This window comes from Mustela nivalis (assembly GCF_964662115.1).
Source record: "Mustela nivalis genome assembly, chromosome: 9".
NCBI lineage: Eukaryota > Metazoa > Chordata > Mammalia > Carnivora > Mustelidae > Mustela > Mustela nivalis.
Window position 1 is genome coordinate 107,779,833 of NC_139028.1, and position 12,123 is coordinate 107,791,955.

A 12,123-nucleotide genomic window follows, 5' to 3' on the forward strand; every position below is an offset into this window, starting at 1 on the left:
GGACTCCCCCAACCCTCCCACCCTGCCCCCAAACAAAGAATTATCCAGCCCCAAATGTTAATGGTGTCCAGGTTGAGAAATCCTAGCCTGCGCCTAGGACAGGGGTCAGGACATCCTTGGACAGGAGTCTGGAGGGAGGCTGTGAACGCTGACTCAGCGGGGGAATCTAGTCTACCCTCTTCCATTCCCTGGCTCTTTCTAGATCATCACTGACTCACTGGCTTTTCCCCCTTAACTCCCAAGCCTGCCTGAACGCATCCCTCCCTCTCCTTCCGAGGTGTGACTCACCCTGCTTGAGCCTCAGGTGGAGACGGCTCCCAGCCGGAGACCAGCCCTCCGGGGGAGAGCTCCAGAAAGGGGATTGGTCCACAGGGGCCAGGTTGGTTGCCCAGCCTCGCCTCTCTCTTTCCTTCCTGTCCCCAGTCCCTCCGTGAGTGGTCCTGGAGCTCACGGAAACTCCTGGTCAGACCAACTCTACCAGAGCTGTTGGGAGAGGAAGGAAGCCCCTGAGGAGGAAGCTGGTAGAACCTGATAGTGTTTTCTCAGAGGGAATAAAAGCTGACGGCCTCCAGATTTCTTGAGGAAAGCCCTGTCTCCAGGTGTGCAGGGGGCAGGGGTAGGGGTGGGAGTGGGGAAGAGTCGCTGGTGGATTCTGTAACTTTCCAGCCAGATTTCCTTGAACTCCCCCCTCCCTGCCCTCAAGGAGTGTACTGTCTGGCTGGGGATGGGAAGCCTGCAGATTGATTATAAAGGGCTTTAAAGAAGACTCAGTGATAGCAGAGGCTTCAAAGAGGGAGATGCCTGCCCATGGTTCAGTCTCGGGTGTACCTCTGAGAAGAGCTATAATTTGCTGAGCATCTATGACGTGTCTGATACTGTGCTGGGCACGTTGCTGCCGTCTCCTGTGTAAGTCAGGTGGTTAGCAAGAATCTAGGCTTCTCTCTGTAGCCGACACCCGGCCGAGGGCTGGGCAACTGGGACATAACGTTAAAAAAAAAAAAAAAAAAAAAAGACCATGTTCTCCAGGTATTCATGTCTCACGGGGGAGGAAACCTGTGTCGCACCTGGTGTCCTGGCTTTAAACAAGGACCGCATCCTTCCTACCACATCTTCAAATCCCCATTTTTTTTTTTTTTTTTTTTGTAGATTGTGCTGGTTGGGGCTTCTTGCTTGAAACTGAATGTTTCTTTTTTTTCTTTTTTCTTTTCCCCACTCAGCACTCAATCTTTCATTTGTGATGGTTTTCACATTTTTCTTTTCTTTAACAAGGGCAAACCCCAGCACAGAAGGAGGAATGATAAATTCTCTCAGTAGGAGTCAGAGAATTTCCCAGAAGAGATTATGTTTAGGCGGGGGCTCAAATGATAAGGAAGGGGCTTGTCCTGGCTGACGCAGGGATGGACCGCACATTCCAGCGCCCAGGAAACTGTGAACAAAGGAGGAGCAGGCAAAAATGCATGACTGGTTCCGGCCAAGCCAGCGCATCGTTGTGGCCACAGGGCAGGTGTTTGAAGGGAAGTGTGGGGTGCCCCCTGGAAAGTTAGGTTGGGACAAGCTTGTAAGGCAACACGAAGGAGAGACTCTCCCCGCCAGGCCAAGGGTTGTAAACGCAAATGCTTGCAAGGGATACTTGGATACCTTACCTTTATTCTTTCTACATGGAGATAACTATTTTGGGGGAGAGGGGAGCTCGTATTACATTTATTTGGACTTAAAAATATTTTTAAATTAATTCTTCTTCTTTTTTTAATTGTTTCTTTTTAAAAAAATTTATTTATTTTTTATTTATTTTCAGCATAACAGTACTCATTATTTTTGCACCACACCCAGTGCTCCATGCAATACGTGCCCTCTATACTACCCACCACCTGGTACCCCCACCTCCCACCCCCCCGCCACTTCAAACCCCTCTGATTGTTTTTCAGAGTCCATAGTCTCTCATGGTTCACCTCCCCTTCCAATTTCCCCCAACTCCCTTCTCCTCTCTAACTCCCCATGTTTATTTTTATTTTTGACATGTTTCACATCCAAATGGTACACATTCTCTTCATGCATTCAGAGAGTCTTGGCCAGGTATCGCATGTGTGCTGGGCATTGTCTGAGCACTGGTTGTCTTCCTTGAAACAGGCCACTTGTGGGTCCCTGTTTTCTCCTCTCACTTTTACCAGAGGGGTGAATGTGGTCAGTTTTCTGAACTAGGAGCAAAAACTCAGGGCGTGGGGGCCCCTGGGTGGCTCAGTGGGTTAAAGCCCCTGCCTTAGGCTCAGGTCATGATCTCAGGGTCCTGGGATCGAGCCCCACATCGGGCTCTCTGCTCAGCAAGGAGCCTGCTTCCTCCTCTCTCTCTGCCTTCCTGTCTGCCTTCTTGTGATCTGTCTGACAAATAAATAAAATCTTAAAAAAAAAAAAAAAAACCCAGGGTGTGACATGAAGGAAACACTTTAAAAAGAATAGTGGGGGAGGCCAGGGGGCAGGAGGGGGAAGGAGTGGAGAGCCGTTGACCTGGTGCCAGACAGTTATGGTGAGGTGAGGGCATGGCTGGTAGAGAGTCCCCGATTGCAATTTTCCTTCCCAGAGAAACTGGGAATCTGGGTTTCTGAAATGTGATCTCATCAACACTTTTTATGTTCACTACAAAATTCACACGTACGATGCTGTGCACACACAACCTGTTGGCAGGATGTGTGGGAGATTGTGGGTGAGCCGTCATTCGCCACCATTCTCTGGTCCAGGCAGTTGGCAATGAGGGAGGCACAGCCAAGACTGTTGGATGCACAGTCCGTGTTCATTCACCCCTTCCTTAAAAACAGCACTGCAAGATAGTCAAGGCGGTACGAGGGCCAGCTAATAGCTGATATCCTAGCCTCCCTTGCAGACCATATGACCACCATGTGATGAAGTTCTGGCCAGTGAGAGGCAAATGCCTATGACTGGGAATAGGTAGCTGGCAAGTTCCCCTTTTGCCAACATTCTTCCTCAACCCCTGAGGTGATGGCTGGAGCTTTAGCAGTCATGTTGGACGAAGAGGCAGCCTTGAATATAGACGCTGTATTGTCTGATGGGGCTGCCGTGACAAAATACCGCAGACCGGGTCACTTAAACAACAGAAATTACTATTTTTTTTCCTCACAGTTCTGGAGGCTGGAAGTCTAAGATCAAAGTGCTGGTAGGTTTGATTTCTCCTGAGGCCTCTCTCCTTGTCGTGAAGATGACCACCTATGTCCTCACATGGTCTTGCCTCTGGGTAACTGTATCCCTGGTGTCTTTGTGGGTCCAGATTTCCTCTTATTGTAAAGACATTAGTCAGATTGTATTAGTGTCCACCTCAGGGGGCTCTTTTTAATTTAATCACCATTTTAAAAAAGATTTATTTATTTGTTTTAGAGAGAGAGAGGGAGGGAGGGAGATAGTGGGGGGAGAGGCAGAGGGACAGAATACTCAAGCAGACTCCCTGCTCAGCACGGAGCCAGACACAGGACTTGATCTCAAGATCCATGAGATCATGACCTGAGCTGAAACCAAGAGTGGGTTGCTCAACTGACTGAGGCACCCAGATGCCCCTAATTTTTAGTCATCTTTTAAATGCCCTGCCTCCAAATACAGTCATATTCTGAGGTATTGGGGCTAAGGCTTCAACACATCAATTTTGAGGGGACATAGTTTAGCCCGTTGCAAAAGTTATGCACTGAAGGTGTTGGGACAGAAAGATAGAAATCAGCTAGATCCCCACTGCCTTCATGGACCCTCCATACAAGTATGAACCATTTCCAGATTAAAAAAAAAAAAAAAAGATTCCATTACAATTCAGGTTGCAGGGACTTCTCCTTGATCCCTTCAGCAACCTGAAAAATCTCTTTGTTATCAGTCTAGTTCTAGCTTAAACATAACTGCTCTTTGGACGCTCCTCTGACTCCTCGAGACAGACTTCATCATAAGGAGCTGTAGGGGTGTAAACTGTTATGGTCAGTTCTCTGTTGCTAGCAGAGGAAGGCAATTCTGGAGAGCTCCCTGGAAGAGGAGGGACTTAGCCTAGTGTGTGTTTTCTAGAGGTTTGAGGCAGAGGAGGGGCATCTGGAGGCAAGGGAGACCCTACCAAAAGAAGCTAAACAGGAAAGGCAGGAAGAAGGCAATCTGGAGCCTTGAAGATCAAGAACTTCCCCATTTACTGAGATCAAGTTGAGAAGTGTGTTCTGGGGGGTTCCACCGTGAATCCTCAGGGCACCTGGGTTCTCTGCTCTGTGTTGTTTTATGGCAGTCTCATGGGACTCGGAGCTAGCCAGTTCAATCCCTCAGATTTGGTTATCTGTAAAATGGGGGTAATGACACCTGGCTTATCTGTCTTAAACAGCATTTGGTGAAGATCAAATAAAAGAATGAATGAAAAAAGGTTTCAAAAACTATAAATGGCCCAGATCAGAGTTTCTAAAGCCATTTGTTTACATTCTTTGTGATATTTTGCCTTGTGTATCACCTGTATTGTGATTTTTAAAAATTGGACCATTATAAGCAATTTTTTATTAAAACACTCTTTTTATCAGAATAAAAGTGACATAATAAATAAAAATGAAAGTAACATAACATTAAATGCTAACTAGTTACTGTTAAGTGCTAAGACTGGCTCTCTATATTAGAAAGAGAGACCGGAATAGGGAAGGTTGTGACTTCCTCCTTGACATATTCAGAAGAGGTAAGGAAAAAAGGAAGAACTTTCTGGTGATTCAATGAATCTATTTAATGTTAGAGCTACATGATATGGCCTCATTCCTGTGTATAAAAATACTTGGTCTTGGGGTGCCTGGGTGGCTCAGTCATTGGGTGGCTGCCTTCGTTCGACTCAGGTCATCATCCCAGGGTCCTGGGGTTGAGCCTTGCATACAGCTCCCGGCTCATTGGGAAGCCTGCTTCTCCCTTTCCCACTCCCCCTGCTTGTGTTCCCTCTCTTGCTGTCTCTCTGTCAAATAAATAAGTAAAATTAAAAAATATATATATATACTTGGTCTTATGAAGAGGTTTTTCTCAGGGAAGAAAGGAAGACAATGGTGTTTGAATAATTCTTTGTGAGCATCTTTTACCCTCCTGGGAACCTTACAGTAACCAGTTGAGATGGGAGTGAGTGTCCTGTTTTCACCTGGGAAAACTGAGGGTCAGGGGGTTATGCACCTTGACTCGACATGACAGAAATGCTAAGAGACAGAGTCATTCTGAGGTAGCATGAACTCAGGTGTGCCAAGCCCCTAGCCCCTTCTGTACCACTGTATAATTCCATAAGCCTGTCCTTCCTTATGATGTATGCATTTAAGAAAAACTCTGCCCATTGTCTGTGAGATGTGGTTATTAGAAAGGGGCAATATAGTTTATTGGTTGAGAATATTGCCGCCAGGAGCCAGATAACTTGGATTTAAAGTTTGGCTGTGCGTCTTATTAGCTGTGTGACCTTGGGCCAGTTACACTGCCTATCTGTGCCTTAGATTCCCCAGGGATAATCATTGTATCCATTTCATATGGTTGTTCTGAAGATTAAATGAGTTGATATGTGTAAAGCTTTTAAAATAGTGCCGGGGGTAGGGGGGAGCACTCGGGAGGCTTAGTCGGGAGAACATGTAATTTTGGGGGGCTTGATTATGAGGGGCTTGAGTTTGAATCCCATGTTGGATGTAGAGATTACTTAAAATAAACGAAAAATAAAATAAAATAGTGCTGGCCCATATTTCACTCTATCTGTTAATATGCTCTGTGCTTTCTGTCGGGATAGAATGTTCCCGACAGAACATTATTGGGATAGAATGTTCCACACTTAGGAAGGCAGCTTGCCAAGGCATCCCTTCTATAAAGAGCCTCCACCTCTTTCTTCCTTGGGCTGTAGATCAGAGGGTTCAGCATGCGTATGGCCCCGGAGGAGAAGACAGATATGACCCTGTCCTATCAACCTATAGCGTGCGAGAGCTCCACTGGGCATGCAGGATCAGGATGGCGCCGGAGATGAGGTAGGTGGGGGATGAGGTAGGGAGCACAGATAGGGAACCTCTTGCTCCGAGCCTCAAGGGAACACAGCCTGTGGATGGTCACCGGGATGGAGGTGTAGGAGAGCAGGGTAACGCCGTCGGTGACAAGACAGATAATCAGGGCGGAAGCTATGAGAGTGACGTTCGTTCCTCTCTGCAATACTGCTGGCTGGTCTGCAATACTGCTGGCTAGAAGTGCTCATTGAAACCTTCCTACGTGCGCTCTTTCGAGGTCTAAAGCTGCTTCCCCAGCTGCTCTTCCCTGTGGTCTTCAGAATAGCCTGGGACACTTGCATAGTGGGGGTGTCTCTGTGTGTGTGTGTGTGTGTGTGTGTGTGTGTATTTGCTGTAGATGCATAATGATGGGCTTATATCATAACTGTTTTATTCGCTTAACAGTACTGACGTTTCTCCACCACAAAAACCATAACAAAACAAAAAGCCAAAAACAAACAAACAAAAAACCAACCCACAATTCTTCCCCCTCCACAAAGTAGCATTATTGTCTTTGTAAAAATCCGTGCTAGTTGTAAACAATTTAAGCAACGCAGAAAAGAATTAAGAAGACAGTAAAATCTGAAAACGAAAGTCAGCTGGGGTCCCACTACTCACAGAAAATGGGAATTGATGGACATTTTTACTAGAATCCTCTAAATGCCCTGGAGACTAGGACGGTCGGAGGACACACCCACACTGCGCATGCTCTTGCGTCGTTTACTTCCTCCTCCAGGAAGATGTCCTGGGTGTTTCCCTATATCAAGCACTAAGTGATAGCCTAGGGCCTCATTTCCGCCAGCCAAGCCTTATCTTGTGTATGCCTTTACTTAACGACCCCCCTTGGTTGACAGTAATTATTTCCAACTCTTTCCTGTTAGCAATTTCTGAGGAGCGCCTCCAGGGATGGGGCCCCCCAGGGCCAAGCCCAGGGAGCACGCGGTATAGACATACTGCTCTTCTTCTCCCAGGAAGGAAGATTCTGGCTCACACCTTGGGGAGCCTGGCTCCTGGGGCTTCCACAATCCCAGGGGCGATCACCATGCAAAGCAAAGTGCCTTGTTAGGTAAATGACTTGTTTGGGCAAAAGAAATTCAGTCCCTAGACTCGGATCTGGCAGAATCTCAGCAGATGAGGGGCTGGATGGACCATATTTTCTGTAGGTAGGAAGGGGTTTGTTTCCTTGGGGGACACCTGCTGAGTCACCTCTACAGAAATGACAGACCTTTGTCCCCTGGCCTTCCGCACTGCACCTCAGCCTGCACAGCTGTCTGACTCACCCTCCTGGCGCAGGTCTCTGCTGTGAACACGCTTCGGCCACCGCAGGCTTCCGCGGTCCCTGCAGCTACAGTGCGTGGGAGCGGAGCCGGGCCACCGGACTGGGTTTGGCCTGGAGCGGGAGTGGAAGTGATCTGTGCCCTGTTCTGAGCATGGACGCCTTAGGAGCCCCGTGCAGCCCCCAGCTTTCCTCTCTTTGCTCTGCTGTGACACCAGCCGAGTGCAAGGCAGAGGGGCTTCCCTTAGGAGTCTTGGAGTGAGAAGGAGCAGGCGGGTCATGGACTCATGGGGAACATGAACAGGACTGAGAAACTATTCTTTTTTTTTTTTTTTTTTTTCTTTTAAAGATTTTATTTACTTATTTGTGAGAGAGCAGGAGAAGGAGAGCATAAGCAGAGGGAAAGAGATTATCAAGCAGACACCCCACAGAGCGTGGAGCCCGGCAAGGGACTTGATCTCACAATCCTGAGACCATGACCTGAGCTGAAAGCAAGAGCTGGAGCCTTAACCAACTGAGCCACCCCAGTGCCCCAATAAAGGTGTCATCTAAGCTATTGAGATTTGGGTGTGACTTGTTCATACAGAGGCCTTCGCGTCCTGATGTATTCCTCAAGGGCAAAGTTTGTTCTTGGCTCTGGTCCCAGTTCTAGCTTATCTGCCCTCAGATCATCCAGGCCTCTCAGGTGGGGCTCCTTCTCACCTCATCGGGGAGCAGCTCCTTCACTGTCACCGAGGCTGCCTCTACCTAGTTGACCCCAGGAAATAAACAAACAAAAACATTTATAATTCATTATATATTAACAAAAAATTTTTTAAAAATACAGGAAAAAAATTTTTTTTTTACTGTTTTTGACTTTTATTAAATTTTAAAAATTGATAGGTAACACTAGATTAGTTTCATGTGTCCAGCATAATGATTTGATATTTGTCTGTATTGTGAAATGATCACCACAGTTACGTCTCTGGTTAAGAGCCGCTGTACAGCCAGCTGCCATTGTTTTTCTTGTGATGAGACCTTTTAAGATCTACTGTCTTAGCAACTTTCATTTTTATTTATTTATTTTTAAGCTTTTATTTATTTACTAGAGAGAGAGGCAGGCAGAGGGAGAGGGAGAAGCAGGATCCTGCCGAGCAGAGAGCTGGACACACTCGAGGCTCGATCCCAGGACCCTGGGATCATGACCTGAGCCAAAGGGAGAGGCTTAATTATCTGAGCCACGAAGGTGCCTCTCTCAGCAACTTTCAAATATGCATTACGATATTGTTAACTATAGTCACCATGCTGCGAATTAGAGCCCCGGGACTAATTCATGGCAATTTATTGTTGGTTTTTTTTTAATACGAGAAGATTCCAGCTGTGAGTGGCAGGTTCCATCTGACTCCGTTCTTGCCAACCTGATTGACAGGCGATGTGTTGCAATGAAAGAAAGTCCTGGACTAAATTTCAAACTTACAAGTTCTGCCAAACAAATGTACCGGTTAGTAAGCGAGCACAAACTGCTGGTAAACCTGTCTGTGTCTGGGAGTGGTCCCTTTCTCTGTCCTTAGCTCTGCTGACGAGCAAATTCTTCGTGAAGTGAAATATCCGTGTTCCTATGCCCGTTGTGTCAGCGGGCAGGACCCTCCAGGAAGCAGAGAGAATGCAAACCAAAGGGTTGTGCATTTACGTACGTGGTAGGAAATGGGAAAAACAATGAGGTCTCTAGGTTCCGGGTGCTTGCTTGCGTGTGGCTCTGTGCTGAGGGCTGTACTGAGAAATGCAGGTCCATGGTCTCAGCCGAGATGTTCTTGAGGAATATCCCGACTGGGAAACGACATAAAGGCTATGTCAGCAGCCAAATGGATGTCCTTTCTTGTCTCTGCATCTTTTTTTGATCAAGGGTGGAAATACATCAACAGGGCCACGTCCAAGAGTTCCAGAAAGCCAGAGTTGAAAGAACTTTTGGGGAACGTCGGAGTCAACATCTTTGGGGAGAGGCCCAGAGGGAAAGGTGCTTGCTGAAACTTATACACAGCCTGTGAACTCTTGAGTGGGCTGGAGACCTGGTCTTTCTAAACAAAAAATATTTCCTCAAGTTACCCAATCATGCCATAGTAATGTGCTGCTGTTCCCGGTCCTGTTCCCAGGATGACCTGGATCCTTTCAGATGAATGCTGATTATTCATTAACCATCAAGGGCACTGCTGGACTATGTACACTTGGCAATAGGCTCTTTTTCAGCTGAAATGATTTCCCTGTTGACTGTCCCTGCTCCCTTGGCGTGATGGGTGGGAGACACATTCAGCATGGTAGCCCTGCCATCATGTCATCAATGGAGAAAGTGAGGCAAAGATCTGTTTCTAGGGGAATAGAAAAGCGTCCCATAGTGTTGTTTTAAAATAATAAGTTGAACCGAAGAATGGAAATCATCTATATCTAGTGGATTCACTATTGGGACTGAGAGCCGGGATTTCCGACAGCAACATGACCTAACTAATTGTTCCAGGAAATTCAGCCAAGGAAGATATGGCCATAAACCAAGAAATAAGTTCACTGTTTGCTTCACGAAATTCCTGCAAACCAATTTATCTAAACAAATAGTTTGCAAAAAAAAAAAAAAAAAAAAAAAAAAGCAAGGGCAGGGATGGGGGAGATGTGCCTGGGCAGCTCAGATGGTTAAGCATCTGCCCTCGGCTCAGATCATGATCCCAGGGTCCTGGGATGGAGCCCCACATTGAGCTTCCTGCATAACGGGGAGACTGCTTCTCCCTCTCCCTCTGCCATTCCCTCCACCTGTGCTCTCTGGCTTTGTCTATCTCTCTGTCAAATAAAAAAAACAAATAAAATCCTTGAAAAAAAAAAAAAAAAGTTTGTTCGCCTGGGCCAACAGCTCTCCTAATAGGACCGTAGATGACTTGCTCACGGGAATAATAATCTCAACCAACAATGGTTTACTTCTCGAGATTTGCTTTCAGGCCCCGTCTTCCCTGCTCCTGCCAATTCTGAACTATCATGTCACAAACTTTGTCCACTCCTAAGGTGCTCCCTCATTTGTGAGATCCACTTTGTGGGCACCTGACTGGCTCAGTGGGAAGTGCAAGTGACCCTTGATCTCAGGGTCATGAGTTCGAGCCCTGCGTTGGGCTCCACGCTGGGTATGGAGCTTCCTTAAAACAAACAGGAAAACTTAAAAAAAAAAAAAATCCACCTTAAACCCCTTGGGTCTGGACTCTCAAACTCTGTAAATATCTTCCACAGATTTCCTCCTTTTGAGACACGAAGGTTCTGGGTACTCTCTTCCTATAGTAGGTCTCATAAACTTAGCTTTGAGCAACAGGTGTGTGTTTGGTGATCTTTTGAAGAGTTATCAGTTGTCAATTTATCGATCTCTTCTTTACCAGGGTTTCTGTTCTTTGAGAGCATGGTACTTCTTTTTTCTATTCATTTCCTCTCTCGCCCCTCCCCCTTACCCCTCCCCCCCTTCCCTCTTGCCCCTCCCCTTCCCTCCCCTCCCTCCCCTCTGCTCCCCTCCCCTCTCCTTCCCTTCCCTCCTCTTTTGAAGTCCTTTGCTTCCTGTTGTGGCTCCTTGATAATTAGGAAGAAAAGCGGAGTCACATTAGCTTTTGGAGGTTACCTTGTCTGTACCTTTTATGAGTACACGGGTTCACTGGTACTGCCGAGAGGGTTCGGATCTCATGTAAACGTCAGCGCCGGAAGACACCTTACACAGATCATATTTTCTAAATCCCTCTTTTTGCACAAGGAATAACTGGGGTTCTGGGAAAAGAGACCCTTCTCTGATTTGGAGGGGAGATTCTAAAATTAGGTACTTTAAGCAACATCCCTCCTTCTCCAAGTCCCCAATTTTTGAGGAATCAATGAATCACTCAGTCCACTCTTGAAGCCAGACCATGGAAGAAAAAGTGCCTTCATTCTTTGTGGTGACTCACAGAGAAAATTCTGGTGGGTGTGCAGGTGGAACCCAGGAAGGGGTGGAGAGTGAGGTAACTGGCTTCGGGATCTGGGGCTTTCTTTGGTGGCAAGAGAGCTGAGGCCAAGGCAGGGGCACCAAAGGGTCCTTTCATGTCCTAATTCTTTCTGCTTTTTTTTTTTTTCTTCTTTTCTATCTCATTTATTTTTTCCTGTTCCAAGTTGCTTTTCAGGTGCTCTGTAGGAACTAGAAACTCCTGGTAGGAGCCAAGACTCTGTGGGATTAGTGGAAAGCTGGGCCCTGGTGGGAAATATGGAAGCAGCTCTTTGGAATTTTTGGAAGCAGGAGATATGTAAACTTGTTGCATAATTTCCTGCAAAAATCCAAGGGGCTTTAGACACTGGAGTAGAGCCAAGTCTTTGAAATCAGCTGGACTTGGGTTTGACCTTAGAGTTCTTGGACTCTAGTTTCCTCATATGTGAAATAAACATAACCTACTCACAGATTTTTCCTGCGGGTCAAAGGAAGTAGTGCGTATCATGTGTCCCAGAATGCCTGGGACATCATATGTGTTCAATGGATATTAGCTAGTAATTATCATTATTGAGAAAAATGCCTTCTTCAGGTAGCAGTAGTGTTTTGTTAGGCCCATGCCTTCTAGAGTAACGACAAGTGGTAATCTTGTCATCACCTCCTGCCCCAAAGCCTAAAATCCAAAGAGGAAGGGGCAAAATATGTATGAGTAAATATGCCTTCATTCCTACGTCCTGAGTAAGTACCCAGCACCGCATCGGGCTCCGTGGGGGATGAAATCAAGTGTGAGGCTGGTGTCCTGCTTCCACGAGCCTACAGTTTCCCTGGGAAGGCAAGTGATGGCGGTGAGTAGAGTCTGTGGGAATGTAACTCTGTGGGGATGATTCTGCACTGTCCCGGTGACA

The 12,123-nt window shown here is 46.7% G+C and overlaps 1 protein-coding gene across 6 annotated transcripts in view; it reads left to right on the forward strand.

The window, feature by feature from the left end:
• The first annotated feature begins 364 nt into the window (after positions 1-364).
• OR6Q1 (olfactory receptor family 6 subfamily Q member 1) overlaps positions 365-12,123 on the forward strand; it is a 56,541-nt gene continuing 44,782 nt past the window's right edge. For 2 of the 6 annotated variants that reach the window (XR_014316125.1, XM_082747814.1), the window contains exons 1-2: positions 365-599; positions 5,864-5,984. The gene's annotated coding sequence lies outside the window, so the exon portion shown is untranslated. Of the gene's footprint in view, positions 600-5,863; positions 6,001-7,621; positions 8,010-9,154; positions 10,101-12,123 lie in introns of those variants that run through there. The other 4 variants (XR_014316126.1, XR_014316127.1, XR_014316128.1 and 1 more) reach the window with 4 other exon arrangements.